A 16,249-nucleotide genomic window follows, 5' to 3' on the forward strand; every position below is an offset into this window, starting at 1 on the left:
CTTCCTCAGCAAAAAGAGGAGGATTTGCAGCAGCCGTTAGCTCAGGGCTAATCTTCCTCAAAAAATAAAAAAAAAATAAAAAAAGCATTTTCCCAGGTGGTGTTTCCATAGCATTTGTTATTATGAATGATATATTCACATTTTTAAATTTACCAAATCTATTTAACTTTTATTTATATTTTTCTTGGGTTATCATGACTTGTACTTCCTAGGTCTACAGAAACACTTTCTGATGTTTACTTTCAGTATTTTCATTTTATCTTTTAAAATATTTAACTCCTTACTCCATGTAGAATTTATTTGGATATAGTAGACAGAGTAGGAAAGTTGTAGATTGCCACAATTCATCATCTATTTTGTTACATCCTTCTGTCTGTTTATAGACCCTTAAGGCGTCATCTGACTAGTCCACAGTTTCTCAGCATTGACACTACTGACATTTTTGACATGATAATACTCTTTCTCAAGGGGACTATTCCGTGCATCACAGGATCCCTAGATGTCTGTAGCCGTGCTCCCCACCTCCCGCAGTCATGACAGCCAGAAATGCCTCCAGATGTTGCCAAATGTTCCCTGAGAGGCAAAATCACCCATATGACAAACATCTAGTCAGTTCTTGTGGTGGCAACAGACCATTAAATTATCACTCCTCGTTAATTTTAGTAACTGGTGCATCTGATGTTCTTTCTTTGCAATACTTTCCTGAATACCCTTTGGACTTATTTTCAGAGGTATACTTTAGAATTACTGTATTATGAGGCAGAAACAAATATCCTGATGCAAATTTGAGTGGAAATGTCTTTAAAAATGTGACTGTGCATAGAGAGATCTACGTCTTTGACTTCAGGAGTCTTCCATACATTGAAGGTGATTATATTTCGATGGAGGTGAGCCCTCTGTCACCTCATCAAGGAATACTCAGACTTGGCACACAGATCTCAACATGGCGTTAGCCTTAAACCTCCAAATTTCATATATATTTTGCAGGACATGTGATTTTAATTCACTAGTATGTGTTGTCATGTAAAATGTATGTTCTTAATCAATGTTCAGAAAATTGACTCCTTTGTCATTTGTAGTAATTTTCCAGTTATTTTATCTTTAGCTTCTCAAATAAACAATGCTCTCATCTCCAATAACAATATTTGCTTCTTCCATCTTATTCATCAGATCGATCATTGTGTTTTCTAACGTGAAGCTGTAGATGAAAGCAATGATAAATACTTGGAGTGAGAAGAAACATCTTTGGTTGTCATTTGGATTGCTTCCTCCTTTCAATGGGATGCCTCTCACACAGCAGTTCCTCTCCATGCTCTGCTCCCAAACATCTTCTGTGAGTACTAGGCTGGCCTGGCAGTCATTGTGCTGAGCATGACGATGGGATTTTAGCACCAAAAAGACTAAAATTACTGTGGCACCCTCTTCAGATTTCACCCAAGGGCAAGGGCGATCTATTACATAGTAGGGATTTTTTGAAGTTTTTTTATTGAAGTTATGATAGTTTACAGCATTGTGAAATTTCGGTTGTACATTATTGTCAGTCATATTATAGGTGCATCACTGCACCCTAGGTGCCCACTGCTCCCCTTACCCCTGGTAACCACTAATCTGCTCTGTCCACTTGTTTGTTTATTTTCCACATATAAGTGAAATCATACAGAGTTTGTCTTTCTCTATTTGGCTTATTTTGCTTAACATAGTACCCTCAAGGTCCATCCATGTTGTTGTGAATGGGACGATTTTATCCATTTTTATGGCTGAGTAGGATTCCATTTTGTATATATACCATGTCTTCTTTATCCAGTCATCAGTCGATTAGACCTTAGGTTGCTTCCATGTCTTGGCTACTGTGAATAATGCTACAGTGGACCTAAGGGTGCATGAGTCTCTTTGAATTGCTGATTTCAAGCTCTTTGGATAGATACCCAGTAGTGGGATGGCTGGATCATATGGTAGTTCAATTTTTAACTTTTTGAGAAATCTTCATACTGTTTTCCATAGTGGCTGCCAGTTTGCATTCCCACCAGCAGTGTACGAGGGTTCCTTTTTCTCCACAACCTCTCTGACATTTGTTAGTTTTTGTCTTCATTATTATAGCCCTTCTAATAGGTGTAAGGTGATATCTTAGTGTAGTTTTGATTTGCATTTCCCTGATGATCAATGATGATGAGCATCTTTTCATGTGCCTATTGGCCATCTGTATACCTTCTTTGGAGAAATGTCTGTTTGTATCCCCTGCCCTTTTTTTTTTCAGGAAGATTAGCCCTGAGCTAATATCTGCCACCTATTCTCCCCTTTTTGCTGAGGAACACTGGCCCTGAGCTAACATCGGTGCCCATCTTCTATTTTATGTGGGAGGCCTGCCACAGCATGGCCTGACAAGAGGTGCATAGGTCTACACCTGGGATCCGAACTGGCAAACCCTGGGCCACCAAAGCAGAACGTGAGAACTTAACCACTGTGTCACCAGGCTGCCCTCCCCCTCCCATCTTTTGATCAGGTTGTTTGATTTTTTGTTGTTATGTGAATTCTTTATATATTATGGAGATTAACCCTTTGTCAGATAAATGATTTGCAAATATTTTTCTCAGTTGGTGGGTTGTCTTTTCATTTCAATCCTGTTTTCCCCTGCCTTGTAGAAGCTCTTTAGTCTGATGAAGTCCATAGTGGGGATTTTACTAAGGCCTATGGGGAAGGTCAAAGTTGTTTCTGATTCTCACTAAAGGTCTGTCCTAGTTAATGAACAATTATCCCTAATTTCATAATAAAAAGTAACGTGTGCTCAGTGGCAAAGCTTTTCTGTGTCATGCAGCCTGGTGATGAATCCAAGCGCCCTCCTGACTGCCTGTGTAAAGTCACACAAGTCACTCAGCTCCCCTAAGTCTCAGTTTCCTCTCTTATCAAATAGGATCATGCTAGTGCTTCCCTGTTAGAAGTCTGTGCAGATGAAAAGGAATGAGCCAGTCCCCCTAAGGTGCTGAGTGCAGAGTCTCACACTCAGTAAGCCTCCCCAAAGTGCCTTTATTATTAGTGTCAGTGTTCCTGTTACTATCTCACTGTCATTGTCATCATCGGCTTTATAACGACGTAGAAAGCGGAATCTACAACATTTTACACTGCAGATGACCCAATGGTTCCTTGACATGTAAGGTTGCAACTGGCCTGTAAGCCTACTGAGAACTAATACTTTTAATAAAGTCCTGTGGTGACCCTTTTGAGTTCTTCTATGGGTGTTTACTTTCCCAATGCATTGAAATCTTCACTAAATAAATGCTGTGATAATTAGTTTTTGGTAAATCATGGTTTCCCCACTAGATAGAACAATTTGGTTTATCCTTCTTCCCACTACTACCTCAAACATCATGTCATATTTTGATCAGACCATGAAGAAAAAAATAGTTTTAAAAGTGCAAACACATGTCCTGATGTTGTGCCATTTAGAAGTATTTCATGCTTCCCAGCACAAGAAGGATCAGTTGCTCTCTTATCTTCATTCAGATCTAAGAGCATGTTGGTTCCCAACCTCAAGAGTTCTCCAGGTGCCATCTGAAACTGGTTCATGTACCTGGAGGGCAAGGAAAGACCAAAGAATGAGGCAGATCACTCCAGGTTCATTGGTGGCAGTTTTAATAAGAAGGGGAACTTATATATGAGGCTTGTCTTAGGTGGTACAAGATGAGTAAAACTCCACACCTGCCAGCCAGAATCTTAAAAATTTATAGAGGCTGTAATGGGGTTCAGTAATGTCTACAGTACAAATGGTCTCAATAACACATTATTCTCTCCAAACTGCATCCTTCAAATGGCTCTTACTTTGGGAACAATGAGTAGGATGTATATTCCCAGAACAGGGAGTGGGTAAGGAGCCTCTGATTACTGGAGTCCAGCTGGAGGGTCACCCAGTGGTCATGTCCTCTCAATGACCTCCTCCAAGAGAGCTGCTTCATGTATGTTGGGTAACTCTTCTATTAGGGCCATTTTTCAAAGTCTTAGGGAGAATGTCTCTCTCCATACCTACAAACAACTCCCTGTGCTGCTTAAGTGGAGCCCTTTGTTTGGCTTAGAAGACCACCTTGTAGGATAGTCTTGAGTTCTCATGGGCGTCCCTCAGTGCAGGTGGATGCACCAGCACTCTAAGTGTATCCTGGCCCTCATGTTTGCCATGATGGAGATCAACAACATCCATCTGCTCTTACCAAAGACAACCTTAAGACATCTTGTCTATTGTGCTGACCAAAGTGATTAAAGGACCTTTGAGAGCACCATGAAGTGACCTCAGGAAAGAGCCAGACTGTCCCTAATGCTACCTGTGAGAAGCAGAACAATTAATCAATTCATCAGTGTGGGAAGTACATCCCCAGATTCTGCCCAGATGGCGCCACTACTGGAACTGTACAATTCCCACAGGTGCAAATAAAGGTAGGTTGGGGAAGGGTAGTGCTGAAATGTAGTTTCCTCAGCACTGTGTTTCTCACAATGTGTGGGAGTGGAGCCATACTCATGCATCTTGCCCAGTGAATGCACATTCTTAGTATAGTATGCCCTTTATTTGATGTGGAGATGAGGAGTTAGGAGATAAAACGAAAAAACCAGAGGCATTCCTGACTTAGGAAATTCGAGTGATTTCCAGGAAACCTGCTTCTGGACTATTATTTTTCAGAGAGCTTAATGGATAAATGAAAAACAGATAATGAAATGGAAATATCTTCTCCACCTCTCAAGGCTTGCTGCTGAATATCCACGAACTTTTCTTCCTACATTGGATGATGCTACTGCCCAGCAGTGTTCCCCCTTGTTTGATGAGATCTTGTTGCAAACTGCAACCTTCTTTTCATTGAGATCACTCATGGTTCTTTGGCTCTGCCCCTCAGTTTCCATCTGTCAGATAGCCTCCAGGGACTTCTGTCCCTGGGTCTGGTGGAGTTATTGCTGAAGTTCAGGTGGACTTGGGAGGGTGATATTAAAGGTGAGCATTTCCTCAGGGAATTCTGAGAGGAAATGATCAGAGATTGTATCTGTGCATACTATTTTGAGAGGATGCCTGTCCCGGAGTGATTCCAACATTGTCAAAATGAATGATACTCTAGTATCATAGACTCATGAATCAGTGAGCTGATTGTTTAGATGAAACCCAGTTTTCCAATGTCTTATTATGATTGATTAAATAGTGTAAGCACAAGTAAGGGCCAGATCAAGACCATAGAGAGTAATTTAACCACCAATGATAAAGAGGCCCTGTTTGTACTTCCCACAGAATACAAATATTTTCTAAAGTTAACCATTCTGAATACGCAGAAGGCACTTTTCTTCTGAAACAATGACTTGTTTTTGCTCACAATACTCTTATTCTGACTCTGACTGAAGTGTTGGAAGGATGCACACCTAATGCATCGCTGGTGCTGTAACTGAACTCAATGGCTTCACCTCTTGGTGAGTGTAGCACCAAAAAGCACACCCAAGGCAGAAGTAGGTGAAGAAAGGTTTATTACTTGCACAAGCAATGGACAACACTGCGGGTCTCTCCCAAAGCTGTGTCTCCCCAAACAAGGGTTTGAGGGGTCCTTTAATTGTGAGATCATAGTACAGTTCATGAATATTCAGTTAAGGAAAAGGCAAGAGATCAGGGTTTACTGCCTAGTGGTCATGGGCATTTAAGTCTCGTGGGTAGATGTACACATGCTACTACACACGTCACATGATCTAGAAATGGCTGCTTGCTCCCTCCCAGAGGAGGAGAATTTAAAACCTTATTGAGATTACAATGGGGACAGTTCACTTCAGTTCACTGAAGAGCAGTTTGAGGCGGCTAGAAATGGCTTCAGCCAGCTTGCTTGTGGGAACCTTCTGCGGTTAGGCTCTTCCTGTAACTTTCCATCTGTAAACACTCAATAGATCGTTAGTTTCTATCAGATCCTCTGTACCCTTTCTTTGCCTAGTTCCCTGGTCACAGTATCTGTGCCTGTGTGCCTATCTGGCAAAACTACGTCAGACTCCAGTTGTCAACAAAGATCAAAATGAAGTGAGACTAATTATTGCATAGGGTGAGGTGAGTTTCAGTTGTGTGTGTTTATAAAGAACGATCACAGTTGCAAAGAATCTCCTGCCAACACTACCTTTCAATGCAAATGTCCCTGCAGAGGACGGAGGACTTCTGGCTGACTTTCTGCCTGCACACCTAAACTGCAGGGGGCTGTCACTCAGACACAAGGGGGCGAGTCTCGCGAACTGTCCAATCAGAGGCGGCGCCGGGACAGGTGGGTGGTGCGAAGCTCCCCTAACCCCCCGGCAGGTGCTGCTCCGGCCGCGCTGGGGACCGCATCTCACCTCCATTGAGGGCTCTACGTGGCTCTGTCACCTGTTCTGTCCAGTTGTGACCTGTACCGACCTCAGGAGTTGTAGGAAGGACACAGGGGGGCCCAGGAAACCTAGAAATGGTGAGGTTCTGGGCAGAGGCAGCATGGGAGGGACGCGTGTCTGGCCCAACATGGACTTCCCTCCCCGCTCCTTCCATGTTTGTGGTCCATTGTTGCCCACACTTAACGGTCCTGGTGGCTCTGCCGCAGCCACTGTGACCTGCACTGGGCGGGGGGGTCATAAGAAGGACTCAGGGGGACCCAGGAGCCCTAGAAATGGTGAGAGTTCAGCCCCGGGGGCAGGACGCGGGAGGAGGGGCTGGTGGGAAGCGGCGGGGCGGGCCCGGCCTCCCGCGGTCCCCTCCGGGGTCTGCTGCCCCGAGTCCGCGGTGGCGCCGCTCGGCCCTCAGGCCCCTCCGGCCGCAGCGTGGGGGCGGGGCCGGCAGCCGGGCCCCGGGCGTCCTGTGGTCCCTGAGCGCGGCGACTTGGGCCGGAGCGTCTCTGGGCGGCTGTGCGCCCGCAGCCCCGCGTGTCCCAGACGGTGCGGGGCCCGCGGGAGGGCCCGCAGGACAGTCGGGCCTCGGTCTCCGGGGTCCGTGCGCGGAGGACCTGTGGTCTGTGGGTCCTCAGTCCGTCCTTTCTTCCTAGAGGACACGTGTTTTTTCTGAATTTTCCACATATATTTGCAGCAGAGTCTCAATCCATGACCCTGCCTCCCCAGCCTGGCCCTTCCCAGGGTTTGCAATAAATGCCTAAATTTCCAGTCTCTCCCTGAATTCCGAAATGCCAACTTCCTGCCTCGGATGCACAGCATTATTGTGAACTCTTTGTCCTCCGTGTTTGATTTGAAACAGACCCAATGTGATAATTGTTTATCATTTTCTCACAATCAATGGATGACTGTTATTAAGAGATTTACTTTGTGTGTGTGGATATTTTCATGAGTGAAAAGCAGCCTATAACTACCTGGAACTACCTTGTATGAAATTCTGTGACTCTCTCCCAGGATCTTTCTGGGCACAGACATCCTGTAGGAAATCCTCTGGGTGCAGGTTCCTCTTGAGAAACTTCCCTGGGTGATCTGTCCTGTCAGCACTGTCCCTACCTGAGTTAGTCACCTTTAAAAGATTTATTCACTTTATTTTAGTCTCAGTTTTTCAGTGAATAAAAGTTTATTTAATCAACACAAATTGAAACACAATATAAAATATTTCCAAAGAGGCAAGAAAGGTGCATTTCAGAAAAAATTAAAATATTCCAGTTTTACATTGCATGCTAAATTCTTCTCTCCTTATTTTCCTCCCATCGTGGGTAGTAATATTCTGAGGTCTGTTCTTTTATTTTGGGTGAGTTCAAATGGATTTCCAGGGCTTAGACTTGCAGACCTGCAGTGTTCAAGTAGGATTAATAGTTTATAAAAAAATTTACTGTCATGGAAAGAATAAGAATACTATATTAACATCTTTTTTTCTTTTTTCCCCAGAAAGCAATACGTTCTTCTGGGATTTCTTGTTGAGGCAGCAAAGTGCCACACAATGTTTTTCCCTCATTTCCACATAAAGACTGGTTTGAGTGATTTAGCTGGATTGTTCAAACACCAGATTTGTGTATTTAAAATATCAGTAGTGGTCCAAAAAACCCCTGGTCTGGGCAGAGGCCTGAGGGCAGTCAATCTAAGTTGAGGCCCCCTGGAGCCTGCAGAGGGAAGGCCTTGAAGGCCCAGTTGTCCTTCCTGGGGACCCTCCCCTGCAGGTGTCCTACTGCTCACACCCCCATGGAAGGAGCCTTGATCCTCAGAGGAGCTGCAGAGCCCTGGAGAGCTGGGGGTGCACGTGCTCCTGGGGTGAGGAGTGACGCCCTTTCTGAGGTTGTCACTGTGGTTCCCTTGGGCCTGTTTCTAGACATAATTGGAGTTTTGCAAGCACAGTGTAGGTGCACTCAGAGAGTAATTTGTTTACACTGAGAAAGTCTGTGAGAGTCAGGAGCTCTGTGTCCTGGATTAGGGCCCATTAATCTGGGGGTCCATTTGGGTCAGAACCTTAAACTGAATCCAGCTGAGTTTCCTCACGGTGAGAATGGAGCCTGAGAGAGGGAGCATGTGCACTGTTCCCTGGGGAGAGGAGGGTGTGTGGGGCTCCCAGAGCTCCTTCCTGTGGCTGCTCAGGTGCCCTCCCCTCCTTCTCCAGGAACTGACCCCCTCCAGGGCTCTGACTCCACCAGGAGAGTCAGGAACATGGGACCTTCTGACTGTGGCTTTCCTTCTGTCCTGTGGGAAGCATGCTGCTCATCTGAGCTGATTCCAGTATTTGTGTTTCTTTCCTTTGGATTCCTTTATCGATGGAATAGTGCAGACAGTTGGGTCCAGTTTCCCTTAACATTTGGACTCTGAAACTGCAAGTTGATTGAGAGAGGATGCGAGGAAAGGAAGACAATCTGTTTTTCATTTTTAGACCGGTTTTTCTATGTGCATGTCTTTAGAGAGCATAGAAATTAAAAATGCTAAAGCAAATGAATTTCTGTTTTAACTGATGTGAGCTTTATGTAAATCCTTAAAAATCCAATACATTTAAGGGGCTAAACTCAAACCTCTATTGCATTATTATACAGTGCTTACTCCTGAAAATACCCCAGTGTGAGACATAGGGGAAGGACAAACTAGGATGCTGCATGTGCTTTTAGTTAGAAAGAGATTTGAGAATTTTATATTGTGTGGTTTATATTTCTGTAACTATTTGTGTTTAGAGGAAGTAAATCATAGACTGGTTTCCCATGTACTAGAGTTAAAATTAAAGAACATAAATTTCTCTTTATTTGAAATAAATCTGTAAGACAGAAAATTTAAACTTAAGAATATTCACTACCAACACATCCTGGTCCCCTCCGGCACTGTTACTCAAGTCACCCCCTAATACACAGTTTTGATCATTTTTCAGCCTCTTGTTTGTGTTTCTTTATATAAGTCAGTTGAGAATGCATATTTTTGTTACCCACTTTGTCCTTGTAATGAGCAGTCAGACTCCACATTTTTGGGTGCCTGCTCACAGCTTAAGCCTCACCCACCCTCTTCCCCTTGTGCCCCCACCTGGACAAGCTGAGGAGGAAGCCTGGGTGCTCTCTCCTCTAGAGGAGGCAGGAGATTCCCACCACCCCAGCCCCTGCCTGTGTGCAGAGCTCTTGCCCCGGCCCCACCCCCAGGCCCAGTGAACCCCCAGGCCAGGCTCCATTCCTTGCTTTCTGAGCCCTGTCAGAGCTGCTTGAGAGGCTGGCCCTGCCCTCCCCTCAGACCTCTGTTATGTGAGTCCTAAGCCTTTTCCTACCCAGTGTGTGTGTGTGCGCGTGCCACCCTGGCGTGACTCTCAACAAGGGAACCACCCCTCTGCAGGGACCATAACAGTTGGTGCCCTGAGCCACATGTCCAGACATGACCCCCACCCATGGGTCTGTCTTCTCTTGCTCTGACTTGCTCCCCTGCTCTGCTGCCTGGTGGTGGCATGCACTGTGGGCTGCTGCTTTCTGGGGAGCGCGTGCTGGGAGCTGTGCTGCTCCCTGTGGCATTGTTGACCCTACCAAGAATCAGTTCTAGGATCAGCTGACCAGAGTGGGCAATTTTGAGAATTTATAGGCATTTGGGAGCAGGACTGTGGGATTGGGGCCTCCTTAAATGGTCCTGGGTGAGTGTCTTTGCTGAGATTTATCTCTGTTAGAGTGAAGATGAAACAGAAGCTGTCCTCGCTTTATATACCAAATGGATGGGGATGGACAGGACTATACCCTTTGCAAGAGGTGAGTCCATCAGAAGGTCACTCCTGAAAGAGGTTTCATTTTGAAAAAAGAGAAATGAGGGGAAAGGCAGACAGAAGGTGGCAGGCTGAGTCCACACTCCTTAACACCAGAGGGCTCCCCAGGCCCCTTCAGTACCTCTGCTGCTGCCGCTGCCTCTACTGCCACAAAGATCCTGACCTTCAGGGTTATAGAGGACAACACCCATGGCACCCCTGTGGCACAAGGTATTTGTTCAAAGTTGACTTAAGCCCAGGGATTAGCCCTATAAAGCAAGCAGTTGTCACATAGGAGGCTCCTAACCCTGATAGCACTGTGTTGAGGCTCTTTGCTAAAAAAAAGTTTATAAATACCAGGGTAGAGAGGCACTCCCTCCCCTGGATTATATCACTTGGGGAAATAAACAGGAAAGATCAGGAGGAAGGAAACAATAGATAAAATACTGAAACTAAGGTCCGCAATTTGCCCCATTGTAAATCCAAAATATACTGAAGAATTTACATAACAAAACAGGTAAAGGTACACTGCTTGGCTTTTTGACCTGTAAAACATAGGGTCTGAATTAGTTTTCCTATCTGATATAATGCACTAATTCAGAAACCTTCAAGCAGTTAATCAATACTATGTGTTAAACTACAGTTTTACCTGGGATCCCACCAAATTTAAGGAAGGTGTCCCTCATGATCTTAGGGGTGTTAATGAACAATATAGAGGACAAATCAAACAAGTGTTTCATCTTTAGCCATCAGAACTATGGTCTTGCCTAAATTCTCCATGGTCATAAAACCTGTTGTCCTACTGTGATCCAGTGATCCAGAATTAAAATTAAGTGAGTCTTTGCCAATTACAAATTGGCTTGACAAATTGGGACCTTACCCCACAAATCAAGTAGTTAATATGGCCCAATGTAAATTACACAAGGACTTGAAGGATTGAAAAATGTATAGGAAACCTACTTAGTGAAGGGTTGTTTATTCCCAGTGCTTCTTTTAACATCCGAATTTGTCCTGTTATTAAACTGGAAAGAATGACTAACACCTCAGAGTGATTTACCTCAACTCGAGGCTGTGGTTGCTCCACACAGACCCCTGTTCCCGTCCCCACAGAATGGAAATTACTGGCCACAGCCAATCAGCAATTGATAAATATCCTGCTGTCACAGATTTGGCTAAGTCTGTTCTGTCCAGTCCTGTGTCCACAGCCTCTCAGCTGCACTTGGCCTTCCCCTCTGAAGGGACATGATGCCCCTTTACTGGGTTATCCTCATGGATCTTCCACAGCTGCACCCTCTCACAGTCACTGCAGGCGGGGTCTGAACTGCATCCTGGTTCCTCCAAGAACACAGGGACAATGTTCCATTAACGACACATGCTCTGAGGACATTCAGGACATACAAAGGAGCTCACAAAAAGTGGATGGGACATTGCCACACATATAATGTGTGGCTCTGATAACTTTGTTAAATTTCTGTAAATTATTTGATAATCTGAGACCCGCTTCTTCTCTGACACCATGAAGAAGTAGCTGTTGTTCCTCTCGGCACCCACTGCATCTGGTAGGTTCTTTTGATGTTTGGGAGGCAATATATTCCTTGTTTACAAGTTTTACTTGACCACATTTGTGCTGTTAGTTGCGAATTTGCCACCTTGAATAGGCACTCTCAGCACAGAAGTCTGGAAACTCTCTACAAAGTGGCATTCGACCAAACTCCAGTTATTGTCCTCAAAGATTTTCTGCCAGTTAGTGGCTTCTGTTTTCATTCTCTTCACACTGTTTCATTGAGCAGAAGTTTTTCATTTTAAAGAAGGCAAACCTCTTTTTTTCTATCTTGGATCTTGTTTTTGGTGTTGTGTATAAAAATTAATCACCAAACCCAGGGTCACCTAGATTTTCTCCTATTTTATCTTTTAGGAGCATGGTACTTTTATGTTTTACACTAATATCCATGATTCATTTTGAATTAATTTTTGTGAAAAATGTAAAGTCTGTGTCTAGATTCTTTTATTTATATGTGGATGGCTAGTTTTTCTGGAATTATTTGTTGAAAAGACTTTTCCCATTGAATTGCCTTTGGTCATTTGTCAAAGATGAGTTTACTTTGTGTAGATCTATAGGAAAACAATTGACTTTTGCATATTAACACTTTCATTGATCCTTTCTACTCCCGTTTTTGTTTCAATAGCATTTGTTTCTGCTCTGATTTTTATTATTTCTCTCCTTCTGCTGACTTTGGGCTTTGTTTGTTCTTTTTCTAATTCAATTAGTGTGGTTTGAGATAGCTTATTTAGGATTTTTCTTGTTTGTTATGGTGTGCCTGTATTGTGATGAATTTCCCTCTTAATACAGCTTTTGCTGCATCCCATATGAGTTGGTATGGTATGTTTTCATTTTCTTTTGTCTCCAGATATTTTTTGATTTCTTTAATTTCTTCAGTGATCCATTGCTTGTTCAATAGCATGTTGTTTAGTCTCCATATCTTTGTCCTTTTCTCAGTTTTTTCCTTGTAATTAATTTCTACCTTTATAGCATTGTGATCAGAAAAGATGCTTGTTATTATTTCCATCTTCTTAAATTTATTGAAGCTTGCCATGTTTCCCGACATATGGTCTATTCTTGAGAATGTTCCATGTGCACTTGAGAAGAATGTGTATTCTGCTGTTTTGGGATGGAGTGTGCTATATATGTCTATTAAGTCCAACTGTTCCCAGCTTTTCATTTAACTCCACTGTTTCCTTGTTGATTTTCTGGTGGATGATCTATCCATTGATGTAAGTGGAGTGTTAAGGTCCCCTACTATTATCGCGTTATTATTAATGTCTTCTTTTAGGTTTGTTAATACTTGCTTTATGTACTTTGGTGCTCCTGTGTTTGGTGCATAGATATTTATAAGTGTTATTTCTTCTTGATGGAATGTCCCTTTGGTCATTATATACTGCCCCTCTTTGTCTCTCTTTACCTGCCTTACCTTGAAGTCTACTTTGTCTGATATAAGTATTGCAACACCTGCTTTCTTTTGTTTGCCATTGGCTTGGAGTATTGTCTTCCATCCCTTTACTCTGAGTCTGTGTTTGTCAATGGAGCTGAGATGTTTTTCATGAAGGCAGCATATTGTTGGGTTTTGTTCTTTAATCCATCTTGCCACTCTGTGTCTTTTTATTGGAGAACTCAATCCGTTTATGTTTAGGGTGATTATTGATATATGAGGGCTTAATGCTGTCATTTTATCACTCGTTTTCAAGTTCTCCTTCATTTCTATTGTTTCTTGTCCTATGTATTTTGGTCTACCAATCGAGTTATGTAGTTTTTTATGATGTGTTTCTTTGCTTTCTCCTTATTTATTATTTGTGTCTCTGTTCTGCTTTTTTGTTTAGTGGTTACCCTGAGGTTTGTATTCCTAATGTTGTGGATAAGATAGTCCCTTTTCTGATGGCCTCTCATTTCCTTAGACTAAACTGATTCAGTCCCTTTTCTCTTCCCCTCCGAAGTTGTTTTTCTTACATCTTATTCCATCTTGTGTTATGAGTTTGTGGTTAAAACGACAAGATTATTTTTGTTTTTGATGTTTTGCTTCTCTTTGTCTTTAATGCTATACTTGAGTATTTGCTATACTGCTCTGATTCTGTCTACCTATTTATCTCCTTATTCCGTGCTTTGTAACCCTTCTCTCTCCCCCCGCCACTTTGTTTTTTTTAGGTATGAGGGCCTTCTTGAGGATTTCTTGTAGGGGCCGGTCTCATGGTTACGAGCTCCTTTAGCTTATGTTTGTCTGGGAAAGTTTTTATTTCTCCATCATATCTGAAGGATGTTTTTTCTGGATAGAGTATTCTTGGCTGAAAGTTTTTGTCCTTCAAAGATTTGAATATTCATTGCAGTCTCTTCTATCCTGTAAGGTTTCTGCAGAGAAAGCCTCTGAAAGTCTGATGGGGGTTCCTTTGTAGGTTATTTTCTTCTGCCTTGCTGCCCTTAGTATTCTTTCTTTGTCATTCAGTTTTGCCAGTTTCTCTACTATATGCCTTGCAGTAGGTGTTTTTACCTTGACAAATCTAGGAGATCTGGTAGCCTCTTCCACATGGATTTCCTTCCCTAGGTTTGGGGAGTTCTCTGCTATTATTTCTTTGAACAAACTTTCTACTCCTTCTCTTCTTCTTCTTGAATACCTATAATTCTTATATTGCATTTCCTAATTGAGTTGTATATTTCCTGGAGACTTTCTTCATTTCTTTTTAGTCTTAGTTCTCTCTCCTCCTCTATCTGGAGCATTTCAACATGTCTATCTTCGATTATGCTGATACGTTCCTCTATGGTGTCTACTTGAGCATTCCAGGAATCCATATTTTGTTTTATTTCTTCCATGGTGTCTTTAATCTGTAATATTTCTGATTGATTCTTCTTTATAGTTTCAATCTCTTTTGTGAAGTAGCTCCTGAACTCGTTGAATTGTTTCTCTACATTCTCTTTTACCTCATTAAGTTTTTTGATGATAGTTGTTTTGAATTCTTTGTCATTTAGATTTCTGCGTCCTCAGGACTGATTTCTGGGTGCTTGTTGTTTTCTCTCTGGTGTGGAGATCTAAAATAATGTTTGATATTGCTAGAGGGAGTGGCTCTGTTTTTTTGCATCCTGGTGTTATTTAGTCACAGTTACCACCTATTGCCACTGGCTGGGCGTCAAGAACCATGTATTCTGAGCCCTCTGCTTCCTGCCAAAATCCCAGGGGCTGGAGCTGTGCTGAGCAGGTGGCGGGAGGGGCACTTTCTCCTGTGTGCTCTCAGGGTTTTCTCCCTCTGCTCTCACTATCTGCTCTCCTGGGGTATTGGTTTGATAAAGTCACCCCCTGCAAAAGCTTTCACCCCAGTAGAGGGCTTCCCTATAGGCTGCAAGGGCCCTCGGGAGTCCTTGATGTTCCTACGAATGAACCTCCCCTCCCCAACTCTGTCCCTCTTGGAGGCCACCCGCAGTCTCAAATTGCAGTCTTTAGGGGAGGGAGTGAAGTTTTCTCTTACCCCATTCTGCCTCTGAGGGGTTCTCCAGCCTCTCTGCCCTCTGTGATATGGCTGCATGGGTCTCTCCAACATTTTTTGTGTTGTGTTTGGATGTCCTCCGTGGGAGTATGAGTGTCCTTTTCATTGTATATTGCAGGGGAAAGATTACTGGAAAAACTCACTCTGCCATGATGCTGACATCACTCCCAGCTTTTGCATATTAACATTTTATCTTTCAGCCTTTCTCTACACTCTTCTTAGTTCAAGAGATTTTCTTTGTTATTGGGGATTCTTTGAGATATTCTCCATAGACAGTCTTGTGTCAGAAGGATAGTTTTATTTCCTGCTTCCAAATCTATGTACCTTTTATTATCTTTTTGTGTCTCATTTGTGTGTATTAGATATGAATTCCAGTACAAGGTTGTCTAGGAGTGGTGGGAGGGGACATCCTTGCCTTCCTCCTGACGTTATCTGAAAGTATCTAGTTCTTTCATTGTAGTCCAGTAATATTGAACAAGAGCCCAGTTTATGTAGAGGGAGGTGTGGGCAGAGGGGAAGCATTCTCTAGTCCAGTGATTTGATCTCAATCTTTTAGTGAGCCTGTGCCCCTGGATTTGACCTTCTGTGATATAATAAGAAAGATATGTAGCCTTTGTCCTTAGTTCCTAGCAAAAACCTCTTGAAGCCCTTGGAATTACTTGAATGATAAGGATGATAGAGTGTCTTTTGTTTTAATGAGGCAACTCTGGGCCAGCTCCTAGATGGCTTCAGGATGGGGGTTGCACACCAAAAATAGCAAGCCTTGATGAGAGGTTGGAAATCACTGCCCCAACTCCCAGCATCTGTGAAGAGGACAGAGGCTGGAGCCTGAGTTCACAAATGGCCAATAACCAATAATTTAATAAATTGTGTGCGTGTAATGAAACCTCCATCAGGGTGCTTAAAGACACGATTCAGAGGGTTTCTGGGCTGGTGAACACATGCAGGTGCTGGGAGGATGGAGTGTCCAGAGAGGGTGTGGAATCTCTGCAGCCCCCTCCACCTCCACTCCCCTCACCCATACCACTGCCCTACTTTGCCATATGCATCTCTGCCTTTTTTCTGATCCTGAGTTGTGTACTTTGTAGTAAACCA

This window comes from Equus quagga, chromosome 14, assembly GCF_021613505.1.
Source record: "Equus quagga isolate Etosha38 chromosome 14, UCLA_HA_Equagga_1.0, whole genome shotgun sequence".
NCBI lineage: Eukaryota > Metazoa > Chordata > Mammalia > Perissodactyla > Equidae > Equus > Equus quagga.